This window comes from Capsicum annuum, chromosome 7, assembly GCF_002878395.1.
Source record: "Capsicum annuum cultivar UCD-10X-F1 chromosome 7, UCD10Xv1.1, whole genome shotgun sequence".
Lineage (NCBI taxonomy): Eukaryota > Viridiplantae > Streptophyta > Magnoliopsida > Solanales > Solanaceae > Capsicum > Capsicum annuum.
Window position 1 is genome coordinate 158,363,000 of NC_061117.1, and position 13,679 is coordinate 158,376,678.

A 13,679-nucleotide genomic window follows, 5' to 3' on the forward strand; every position below is an offset into this window, starting at 1 on the left:
CCATCAACTCTGTATCAGACAGTTCAGTTTAGAGACTTTTTAGACTAGATGTTCAGAGAGTATTCAGTATTTCAGATTTTTATGTTTTATCAAACTTTATCATTTTATTTTCATCAATATTACAATTTTGAACCTTATGGCATTTCAACCCATTATTCAGTATTATATAGTATTATTACTTAGTTATTGCAGCAGGTACCAGTCATGGGTTAACTTATGATCCTTTGGGATTATGAGTACCGTGTAGCGTCCGGGGTACCAGAATTGGGGCGTTACAAACTTGATATTATAGCCTAAGGTTCAACAGTGTCATTGGAAGACTGAAAGTCGTATCTATTAGAGTCTTGTGCATGAGTGTATAGCAAGCCATTCTTATGGATAGGAGGCTACGAGTTATTTTAGGAACAAAATTTTTTTTCAGTATTCTTGTCTTGAGAGTGCTCATGAGCTCCAGGTAAACTCTCTTTTTAATACAAGTTTCTCTTCCATCTATAGAAAATGCCTCCAAAGAAGACTCAGGGAAGAGGAATGGGAGATTAGTCAGCCTCTTAGTCTGTTCAGCCAAATCCTTTGGGTGAACATGTCTCCTACACTGAGTTCAGAGCAGCTTTCACCACCCTAGCTCATTCAGTTACTACTCAGAATGAATGTCCAACTGTTATTTCGGCCAACCCAGTGGCCAATACTTCAGTAGGCAGGATTCGAAACTTCACCTAAATGAACCCTCCATCTTTCATCGGGTCTAAGTCAGATGAGGACCCTCAGGAATTCCTTGATCAGGTGCAGAATATTATAGATATTATGGGGGTGAAAGCTAGTGAGAGTGCTGAGCTAGCTGGATATTAGTTTTAGGTTGTGGCTCACACTTTGTTCAAATAGTGAAAAGCAGAGAGGGTCGTAGATGTAGGGCCCATTGAATGAGAGGAGTTTGTCACTGCTTTTCTCGATAGATTATTTCCCTTAGAGCTGAGAAAAGCTAAGGTGTTAGAGTTTATTAATCTGAAGCAGGGTAATATAACAATGAAAGAGTAGTCTCTTAAGTTTACTCAATTAGCTATATACGCTCCTCATGTGGTGGCAAATAGCAGATCTCGAATGAGTAAGTTTGTGTTTGGGGTGAATAATAGTGTGGTTAAAGAGTGCAGGACCACAATGTTGATTTGTGAGATAGACTTGGTTAGGCTAATGATCCATGCTTAACAGATAGAGAAGTAGAAGAATAAGAAGAGAAAGAAGCAGAACAAAAAAGCTAGAATAGGTAGTTTTAACTTTGCTCAGCCTAAGTCAAAGGGTGGGAATCATTCCCAATTCTGCCTAAAATCTTCAGTTCCATCTCCATCCTCATCTAGTGCTCCAGTTCCAAAATTCAAAGACGGTAATAGAGATAGGGCGCCAGGCTCTAAGTCTCAGGGTAGTGTCAGCAGTGCCCGAACCAATCCTCTTTGTCAGACTTGTGGCAAAAACCATCGAGGTATTTTTAGAGCTGGCGTGATGTTTGTTTTGGATATGGCAAGACAAGCCACAGAGTCAGAGATTATCCCCAGTCAGGTTCTCAAGGTCAGCAAAACCGTCCTCCAGCTCAGTTCGGTCGCCTGAATCAGCAGGGTGCCTCATCCAGTGCCACCAGTGGGAAACATTCAAGCAGACTCTACGCTCTTTAGTCCCGCCAGGATCAGAAAAGTTCTCCTGACGTGGTCACTAGTACATTACATGTTTATCACTTATATGTTTATACTTTGCTAGATCTAGGAGCTTCTTTGTCTTTTGTTACTCCTTATATAGCAGTTGATTTCAAAGTTAATCCTAAAATTCTAGCAGAGACTTTCTCAGTCTCTACCCCAGTGGGTAAATCCATCATAGCCCGATGGGTATACAGGAACTATCCGGATATGGTATCTCAGAAAATAACTTCAGCAGACTTAGTCGAATTAGAGGTGGCTAATTTTGATGTCATTTTCAGCATGGATTGGCTTCATTACTGCTATGTCTCAGTCGACTTGGAGGTATTTGGGTCTTTTTCCCCCGACTCTCAGCCTCCAAAACATGAAATTTAATACCCTAGGAAGCAAATAAATGCATTCTTTCTCAATTTTTTTCAAGAACAAGCCTTAGGATTTTTTAATTTCAAATCAAGAACTCAAGATTTCCACCATTAATTTCTAGAAATTCCTCAACAAGGTATGTAAAGTGTTCATCCAAGGGTCCCTTCCACCCTTGGAGTTCAAGAAACTTCTTTTAAAAACATGAATTATGATTTCCATGTTGTGGGTTTGAATGTAATCATGTTGATGTTGTGGAATGTATTCCAAGTTGAAATCTTTATGTGTTTCTTGTTATTATGATAGCATGTAAGTTGAATTTTGATTCTCTTATATTGAAACCCTTGAGTTATGAAGTCATGATGTATTAGCATTATTGATCATACCCAAGTATAAAGTTACGCCTACCATGTGTTTGATAAAATGCTAAATTGAGATTGTGTAACGACTCAATTTTCTGGAACTGGAATGTGACACAGCACTTATGATCCTGAAGGACCACAAGCTAACCCTCTACTGATATCTGTACCTGAACACTACATAATATAGATAATAAATGCGGAAACTAGTCATAAGGTTCAAAAATTCTAAAAATACTCAAAATGGAAAACTTAATACTGATACATCTATCTGAAAAGCCTCTAAACTTTCTAAACTGTGGAGTTGATGGGACATGTCCCCAACTAACTTTGTCTACTGAAATTAAACCAAATATGATACGATACTGATAAAAATAAGGATCATCCTCGACTGAAGAGGACTCACTGTTATGTCTACTACTGCTGACTGAGACTGAGTTGCTAAGGATACTTTGGATCTCGTGACTCTGAACCTATGGTGTCAAATAAAACACCATAGCATAAATGCGTCAGTAAGAGAACATACCAAGTATGAAGATAAGGTAAGGCTAAATACAAGGGCTTATGCATGAATAATTACTTAACTGAATAATCATGAGAGTACTGAATGAGAACACATGCATGAATGCACAAACCATAACTGAAATCATCGTGACTCGAAGTACTAAAACTGATTAACTCAATTTACTCATATCCATGACTGAATTCTGAGCTTTCTACTTTCGACTGACTGTATCAGAGATCAAATCTCTCTAACGGATGATTCCAGAATCTACTATCAATGATAAGAAAAGATCATGTCTGAATCTGACAATAAGAATACTCAACTGAATCTGATACTGAGATCAAGCCTATCTGACGGGTGATCTCGAGATCTGATAAAGAGATTACTTAACTGAAACTGAGACTAAGATCAATCCTATCTAATGAGTGACCTCAGGATCTGATAATGAGATTACTCAACTGAATCTGAGACTGAGATCAAACCTATCTGATGGGTGACCTCGGGATCTGATAATGAGATTACTCAACCAAATTTGAGACTGAGATCAAGACTATCTGACGGGTGACCTCAGGATCTGATAATGAGATTACTCAACTGAATCTGAGACTGAGATCAAGCCTATTTGATGGGTGATCTCGGGATCTGATAATGAGATTACTCAACTGAATCTGAGACTGAGATCAATCCTATCTGACGGGTGACCTTGGGATCTGATAATGAGATTACTCAACTGAATCTGAGACTGAGATCAATCCTATCTGACGGGTGACCTCGGGATCTGATAATGAGATTACTCAGCTAAATTTGAGACTGAGATCAAGCCTATCTGGCAGGTGATCTCTAGATCTGATAACAAGAATACTCAACTAAATCCGAGACTGAGATCAAGCCTATCTGATGGGTGATCTCTAGATCTGATATAAAATAACTTTACATAGGACCAAACCTATCTGACGGGTGGTCCATGAATCAATGGACTATCTGAGTTCCTCACTGAGGTAGATAACTGTATCTGATAATCCTAGTTTTTGAAGATTGATACTGAAACTGTAACTATAGAAAGTAGTCACTTAACCGACATGCCTCGAATCTTAACTGGTGGGGTCCAACGTATAACCCCAGTTAGAAGGGTGTTAATATCGTGTCACAGGTAAATACCCTCCTTGGTGCTAGCTCCTACTCCCAATTTGAAAGACTCTGAACTAATTCTTAACTGAACACAAACTAAGCTGAATCTGATACTGATGATGTTTCTTGAATGATTTGACTGAGTTAAGATAAATTCACTTGGTTCCGTATCTGACGGAATACTACTGAATCTCGTTATCTAACTGAACGACACTGAGCTTTGAATAGAGTACACGATTATTATAGAGGTCAGAACTAAACACTTGAATACTACTAGATCTGAGCTGGGCACAGAACTAAGGCTAGATTACTAGTGATACTGAGAGTACGGAGATTATTGAGATTTCTTAAATTCTGTATCTGTCTGAAAATACAGAGTTCTATAACTCACTGATTTTTGAGAATCGTGGGTTGACTGATATTATTGTGAAAACTGATACGAGGTCTAGACTGTAGCTAAATTATCGGGTATAAATACCCCCAGGACTCGATAACATAAAAGTAAAACATAACCATTCTTGAATAATCAAGACCATGGACAATCATTCAGCATCACAATCACTAAGGCATCACTTCAAGCATTTAAGAATCATAAACATGTGATAGTATAGGGAGACATGTTATTGGATCATACTCCATTCAACAAGGCCTTGCATCAAGCACTTCACACATATTTAAGTCTTGGCATGTACCGGAGAACACATAATTGGGGAACTTCATGCTATCATGTTACAATTCATTCCTCAAATACTTAGCATGTATTAAGTCTTAAAATGTATCAAAGAGCACATAATTGGGGAATCTCATGCTATCATGCCACAATTCATTCACTAAGGCTTTTCAACAAACACTTGGCAAGCATGGGCTTACACACAATTGGGGATTTCTAGTCAACATGCTATAATGGCTCTAATTTATTCACATAAGCATTTTATCAAACATATGGGGAGCATGCTTTACTTATTCAACAATTTCTACACTTAATTGACATGAACACGTCACTTAACAAGCAACTTGAAGAGGGTTTATCATGAACATCACATGAATACCACATACTAGGGTCAAAGCATGAAAACCTTTTAAAAAAACATGAATCACAACTCAATAATAGCATGAACATCAATTTAAACTCACATGAATCATGAAAACTCATTAACATAAAAGCTTTGAAATTTAGAAAAGGGTTCTTGAGCTTCTTGGATGAAAGGGACCCAAGAATCAATATTTACATACCTTAGAGAAACTCTTTCTTGCAAGCCCTTGGAGAGATTCTTGATTTCTTGATTTCTCTTGAAGAAGAAGAAAGGGTTTTGATTTTGTAGAAACCCTAGCTATTGTTCTTGAACAACTTTGAGAGAAAACAATGATACTTTGGGTGAAATAAGGCTAAATCCCGTGTTAAGAAGTATATATAGGGGTTGGGAAAAGACCTTTTTCACACTTGGAATTAAACTGAAAAACCCCAATTTTACATGCTAGTGCGACGCATCATAATCGCACCAGCTCACTGAAAATTGGACAATCGGGAAACTGCTTGATGGCACGATGCGGTGAAAATCGTATTGCCACCTTGGTTGTAAACTAGAAAGGCACCACGAAGTGGTGGAATCACATTGGTGCACTGAAAATTGACAATTCTAAAATTAAGCCTTGGTACGATCCGCCATAATTGCGGAGGCTCACTGGATTTTGATGATTGCCATTTTGGCTGGCTCTGCGACGCGCTAAAGTGCCAGGTGGCACACTATCTCACTAAAATGGCTCTAACTCTTTACCCTAGTGTTGGATTTGCACGAATTTGGTATCGACAGAAAGCTTATTCAATTCTCTGCATGACAAAAAGTTGATATTGGGGAAATTCTACATGGTTCAAAATACTTCTCACTAGGGAAGACACTACTAAACCTTTTAGGGATGGATTAACACTTCACTGAACTTATGTTAAATCTGTACTTTGTATGTGTTTGATAGAATGCTCATGAAATTGGTTAAATAAAATTATGATGTGTTAGTATGCATTCCTATTTATGTGCAAGTTCATGACTTTCAAGTGAGTTATGAAATGCCTTACAGATCGTATTATGGGTTGTAGACTATTGTCAAGTATTCTAGAATTGTCATGTCTTATTATTTTCATGCCATCGAGTCCTACGGGTATTTAATACCCGACAATTTAGTTGTGTGCCTAGAGCTAGTGTCAGTTACAGAACAGTCTCAATCATGTCATGATCAGTAGTACTCTAGTTCAGTTATAGAACTCAGGAAAACTCAGTAAACTTAGTCCAGCTTAGTAAATTAGTACAATCAGTAACAGATTAGTCCAGCCTAGTATGAACTAGGAAATTAGTTCAGTGTCTATTCAGTTAAGAGTAGGATTCAGCACCGACTAAACCTAAGAATGGGAACTCACCTACCAGCAAAGGGTGTGATCTTTAAAAGCAATCCTTGTGCTCCAGAACAACGTAGCCGTCGTAGGTTGAGACATCAAAACCTTCTAGTTGAGGGTTGATGAGGTGGCTTAACCTGATAGTTGAGGGTCCCGCCATTCTCATTTGGGAACCTGCCAGATGAGGGTATCTCTTTAGTGTCTTTACCCATGGCACAGTACTGACACCCTTCCAACTGGGGTTATGATTGGACCCCAAATCTATTCAGAAAATGGGCATATCAGTTAGATGATTACCTCCTACAGTCTCAGTCTTAGTCTTCAGTAAAGAACTTTGATAGTTCTATAGATTTTTGAAATATCAGATACAGTCACTCAGCTCAGTGTGGAACTCAGCTAGTTCTATCAGAAATAGGAATATCAGATGCAGTCACTCTGTAAATAGTATATCAGTTATCAGTAATCTATGTTATCAGTAAACTCAGTATTCAAAATCCTTATGACTTCAATTACAGTTATGTATTCATGCATGTATTCTTACGCAGTCATGTTCATATTATTCAGTTAGTTATAGTTCATGCATGTGAACCCTTGCATTCAGCCTACCTCACTTTTCATACCAGTATATTCACATGTACTAACGCATACTTTTCCTCTTATGCTATGGTGTTTTATACCATAGGTTCGGACGCCCAGGTTACCGATCATGCATAGATAGATTCAGATTCAGCCGGCAGAAGTAGACTAGCAGTGAGTCCTCAACATTCGAGGATATTATTTTATTTCATTATCATATTACATTTTGTATTTCAGGAGATGGAGTTAGTTGGGGTATTGTCCCATCAACTCCTTATTCAGACAATTCAGTTTAGAGGCTTTTCAGACTAGATATTCAGATAGTATTCAGTATTTTAGATTCTGATGTTTTATCAGACTTTATCATTTTTTCATCAGTATTATAGTTTTGAACCTAATGGAATTTCATCCCATTATTCCAAATTATACAGTGTCATTACTCAATTATTGCAGCAGGTACCAGTCTGAGTTAGCTTATGGTCCTTCGGGATTATGAGAACCTTTAGCGTCCGGGATACTAGACTCGAGGCATTATAGAAATCCATATCAAATCCTATGTTCGAGAAATATGCTACTGACAGCTCAATTTATGGAGAAGATCAAATCCAAATATTTCTATGTTCGAGAAATATGCCACTAACGACCCTTGAATTATGGAGAAAATTGAGAGAGAAGAATCAAGGGAGGAATAAATTTATACCCACAATTGTTTATTAATAAAATTGTTGTTTCTTCATATTTTTATTTAGGGTTGAAGTTTATTTTCCATGAATTAAATTATGTTGCAAACAAATTGGCACGTCCAGTGGGACCAAATCTGCCCTTCACCTCTTCTCTCATAAATCATATCCGCAAATCTGTAGATAAATCATATTTGTAAACCTGTAGCCATATCAAGATGGATTTGTAGACGTATCAAGATGGAAGATCTATGTGTACTTTAAGACTCGTCATCAAGTCTACACTTCGACAAGCGTTGAAGTAGGGGGCATTTGTAGACATCTAAAATTTGTGGGACTCTACAAAAAAAGTTCAAATTTTGTTAGATTTATTATCGTCTAGTTTACTCTAAACCCTGAATTATGCCTATATAAAGGGGAAAATATTCCCTTAAGAAGGCATCTCTTATATCCCACAAATTCACGGGATATTCACAAAGAGATATTTGTATCTTCAAAGTCCCAATAAATTCATGGGATATTTATAGATCAAAACCCTTTCTTCTTGATAATCAAATAAATTAAGAAGATCCAAAAACCCTTTCTTCTTGATAATCAAATGCATCAAGAAAATCCAAAAAACCTCATTTCATGGAGATCAAATCCAAATATATCTACGTTCGAGAAATACGCCACTAACGGCACTCGAATTACAAAGAAATCCATATCAAGTCCTACATTCGAGAAATACGCTACTGACAGCCCTCAAATTATGGAGGAGATCAAATCCAAATATTCCTACATTCAAGAAACATGTCACTAACGACCCTCAAATTATGGAGAAAATTGAGAGAGAAGAATCAAGGGAGGAACAGATTTGTACCCACAATCGTTTATCAATAAAATTATTATTTCTTCATGTTTTTGTTTATTGTTGAAATTTCTTTTCCATGAATTTAAATTATATTGAAAACAAATACTACTAAACACTAGTGATTCATTTACATAGACTATGGTGGCAAATCAGTGGAGAGGTGATGGTGATAGTTGGGTTGTGGTTGGGGAAGGGGATTGAATCATGGGTATAATGTAAGGCTAGGGTCAAGTTTTTGAAAGGTCCAAATATTTATTTTTTAAAATATTAAGTGGTTGTTTTTAAAAAGTGAAGTGTTTAGCTAGCTTTTTTTTTGTTGAGAAAATAAGGGTTTATGAGGAGTCAAAATGCTTTCTTTTATAGTCGGTAAATACTGATTATACACATTTATCTATAATCTATAATATATTAAAAGTGTGAAGACCCTTAAAAAAGTGATTTGAACTTTTTACCCTTCATTAAAAGACCCTGCATTAGACAAAATTGTCTTTTTACCTTTTTAAATTATTATATTATTATTTTTATAATACTAAATATTGACTAAAATTAATATATGAAAAAAATCGATAGACTCCTAAATATGTGGAACCACTCCTAAGTCTATGCAAAGTTTTGTTGGAGACGTTACATCAATTAAAATTTTTATTATTAATAGTTTTCTTATTTTCTCTCGATCACTTCAATGCCTATATTTTGAGAGATAAGAGGAAAACTCTCTCTCAAATTTGACGATGTAACACAAATAATGACTCTCTTCGCCGGGATGCCAGTAGGTTAGGTAGCTTTAAGGTTTTTGATATTTGGTGGAAGGCAGGCTGAAACTCTGCCCCAACCAAATAAAACTAAGGGTCTGAAAGAGTTCACGATCTGATCTATGAGGCCCTTGGAGGATGACTAAGAATGTCCATTAAAATGAGTGGACCGATGGGGTCGTTTTCAGCTACGAATAGAATGGTCTAAAGGGGTTGTGCAACCTAGAGAGATGGCCATATCTTTTTATGAATGTGGTATCGAGGTTCGGTTTACGTGGAAAAGAGGTCAATCTTAGGGGAGACCATTAGAGTGGTTTAATTGATGAATTTGCTTCGATCTCTTTTACTGAACCTAAAGGAGACATAGATTATTCAACTTTAGCTTCTGAAGGAGGAATCATGTCACTAGAAATTTCAGAAAGTGAATCCTTTCTTTCAAATTCTGGCCTTGGTAGAACTTGTCTTTTATTGGGATTTTGATTGAAAAGATATTAGGCCAGTTCCTCATGTTCCTAAGAAGCCGAGGAAATCTCGATTGAATTCAATTCAACATTTTCCTACTCAATCTTATTTATAGAAATAGCACTCGATCAAAAGGGAGCATAAGCAAGTTCATTGGTCGAAACCTCTGTAATTGAAGGAGACCTCAAAAGATGTCTGGGGCAAGAGAAAACTCATATTAAGCACTGCCCCAGCATCAACTGGTACAAGGAAGAGGCACGATAGCAAAGACCAATCCATCTTAATCTACAAAAAGCATAGCCTTGGGCATATAACCCAAAAAGATAGAAAGACCACTCGCTCGAAGAAAACTCTTTTAGAGCCTGGTACCAGCCATGCCCCCTCTTTTTACAGTGGCTGAATGCCCCCTCGACTGGGAAATAAGAGTCAGTTATGGAATAGCCTTTTAATTGGCTTTCTCATTATTAAGGACTTTTTGGCTGGCTGGTAGGCTTTATAGCGGACCTACCTTGTTGACAGCTAGGATATTACGTATATAGTTGTGCTTTCCTTTATTTTGAAACACTACACCCCCTATTAGAGTAAGGCATGCTCTCAAAACTAGATTCACTCATTCTTGTCTCCAACGATTAACCTATTCAAGAGCAGTCTGGTGATTAGCCTATCCCACATTACTCAAAGCTTTCGTAAACTCATTGTCAGTTTCTATCATAGTAGAGGTTGCTGTGAGGAGATCCTTGTGCCAGTAAAGATTGCTTCCAATTATTGGGAAATCCAAAATACAAAAAACATTGCTATATTTGCAATACTTCGGATAGGCGGAAAGATCTATGTCCATCCCCAACTTCCTTTCAATCCACATTGGAAAATTTAGGCTTTCTCTACTAAGAGTCATCAAAGGAGAAATGGGCATATGCTAGTTTAATAAGTCAAGGAAAAACAACCACCATTTCGTTTTATTTTGACACTCAAATGACCCACCCTGCTAAAGAAGATCGATGCAAAGGTTAGATTTCACCACCTCTATCTACCCAACAAGTACTATTTGAACTAAAAAGATCCAACCTAGAAACTTTCTCTTCCCTAGAAAACCTTCTATCCCCAAGCCCCTTTACTAGGTTGGGCAAGATTTGGTGCCCCTACTCCGAAGAAGTTGTTGGTCGGGATGGTGGAACTATCGCTCGAGAAGTAAGAAGTTGATCCTTGTTTGGTTATAAGGATAATAGTTCTTCTTAGGTCAGGGGCAGTCGGACCAGGGGTTCCTCGCGATTGGTAATGGCACAACCAGAAGAGGAGTAGGGGAGATAAGTTTAGGCGCTAGGTAGCACAGTGCATCTATTTTGGGTACAGAGGCGATGAAGGGTGCTAACCTGGCCACCCAACCCAGCAGGTCAGGGGAAGGCTGGCTATAGGTTCGAATCATGTCACCTTTCTTATGGATCATCCTGTAGTTACTGGATGATGGGAATAACAAAGCAGAAATTTGGAAATGAGCATGAAATGTCAACATATGAATTATTTCATTATTCGTTATTTTTGGGTCTTTTCGTTGCATTCACTTACAACAAGAAACAACCACCAGTGTTTGGTGCAGCACTTGAATTTTGGTGTATTCTTCTTTCTTTCCTTAGTCTTTCATTTCAAACTTCGTGAAGAACTACATTATATCTCTCCCTCGTTACGAACAAAAAATTAGAATGAAATTCTAGTTATACACACCCTTCGTTCGATGAACCCTTGTTGATTCTAAACTTTGTTCATGAAGGAACCAGAATTTTTAGGGGCCAGCCTTTTTTTATGAGCCACTTTACCCTGAAAGGATAATGAGCTTTGCTTCTCTGGGCGCTAGGTGCTCCCGTGGTTCATGAGAAGGAAAAAAATATTGCATCTGGCATGAGATAATAAAGAGAGAGCTTCTTCTATTGATAAATAGCGGATTGATGGAGCTCTTGGCATTATTTTGTTTTTCTCCACTTTCCTATCAGCGAGTTTCGACCCTTTTGTTTGAAATTTCTTCGTCTGTACTGAACCACTTGCAGAATCAAATCCTGTTCCACAAGATCCTATATAAGCTATACATCCTATTTACATTTATACCAGAGACATCACCAGTGTTATGGGCCTTGGCTTATGTAGATCAAAAATAATGAATGGGATTGTGGCACTCCACTTGCCGCCAATGCGGAAGGATGCCACTGAAAAGAATGGAATATTGTTTCGATCTATTGGATACATCAGATCCCGTATAATAAGTGAGATATTTACCCTCAAATTCAAATATGTGGGCGCAAAATGCTATCCTTCTTTATACTTATGTAGTAATAAAATCCTGCTTATGCTGCTTCGACGACACTTTTTTGCCCTCTTTTTGCTCTGGATAGGAGCGCTAGTGGACATGGGGAGGGAGTAGGCAAAGCGTGTCATTTGAAATGGAAAGAAAGATACCACTACTTCACCTCTTTATTGGACCGCCGGTGCAAACACAGTGGTCTCTGACCAGGACCAGAAACCAATTCAAATTTTGATCTTGACATGTCGGTGGTTTTTCATCATAGGCATTTTGCCAGAAAGTTGGTGGGCTTATCATAAATTAGGTTGGGGTGTCTGGTGGTTTCGGGATCCCATAAAAATACTTATTTTATGCCTCGGGTATTATCCACAGCTCGTATTCATTCAGTAATTCTACCCCTTCTTTATTCTTGGACCTCATTTCTTAATATTGTTACTTTTCCATGCTGTGTCTCAGGAACCTTTTCAATATGGTTCAGATTGCTAGCTCCCGTTCATAGTTTTGCTATAAATGATACACGAGGAATCTTTTTATGGAGGTTCTTCCTTCTAATAACCGGCATATCTATGATTTTTTTCTCCCAGATGATGCAACAGGCATCGGTTTGTAGAACCTATAAAAAAGAGATAGTTGTGGCACGAAGTACTCTTGTACACCTATGTTATTTGGCTCACATACAAAAGTTGGGACTCATAGTCTTCCAAGCCTGGTCTAGACCCTTCTAGTACCGATATGAGTAGTGCACGTGTCTGAATATATTCTCGCAAGGCCAGAAGGAGCGCACGCCGAGTTAGATAAAGTAAAGAAGGGTCCTGTCAAGTCGGTCCACTAATGCCTTATCTTCCTATTTATAAGCCACAGCCTATTTCGACGTTTTCAATTTTCCATGGAGGAACTGCTTCCTGTATCTATGGTCGTTGTAGTTAAACTAACAAAGGAAGGAGGAGGGGAAGGGTGGTAGAAATCAAATGGATTAGCATTTTCAAAAAACTAGAAGAGGTTCAATTCCTCTTTGATGTGGTTAAGGCAAAAGATAGATATCAGAGAAAAAATTCTAAGGTAAGACTGGTTTTTTCTTAGGTCATTGGGTAAAGTTCAATGGTTCCAAGCTAAACGTACTAAATTAATTAGATTATTACTATTGGAAAATTCAATTCATTTCTTGAAAATATTTCCTACTCATATTAGCTATCTATGATAAAAGTAGAAGCAAGGTCTCTGCTTTTTTCAAGGAAAGTCTCAGTGCGTAAAGAGTCCTCCAATAATAAAAAACCCAGTGTCGTAGTCAGCCAGGTGAGTAACGAATTGGCCATAGGCAGAGGAGGCCCCTTTCCCAATCAAAGTCTTTCCCCTTTAATCTACATTCAAATATGGAGTAAGGATGAAATGAAATAAAGGAGTGGAGTAGTAAAGAAACTATGATGAAGTATGTCAATAACATATTCCAAAATATGTTTAACAATAACAAGATTAATGCCAAGGTCGTACATGACGTGCTTAAATCACTCTTTGCTATAGCTCTAAAAAAGTCCAAACTAACCCAATGAAAGTAAGAAAGAAGGAAAGAACTAAATCCAATGTTATTGATTTACCACGTAAGGATTTACGCTCTCCAAGCAAGCATTAAGATCCTTGTTCAATGGCATTAA

The 13,679-nt window shown here is 37.7% G+C and overlaps 1 pseudogene; it reads right to left on the reverse strand.

Annotated features, from left to right (window-relative positions):
- Positions 1-11,585: 11,585 nt before the first annotated feature.
- Positions 11,586-11,831, reverse strand: LOC124885801 (annotated as a pseudogene).
- Between the last annotated feature and the right edge of the window lie 1,848 nt (positions 11,832-13,679).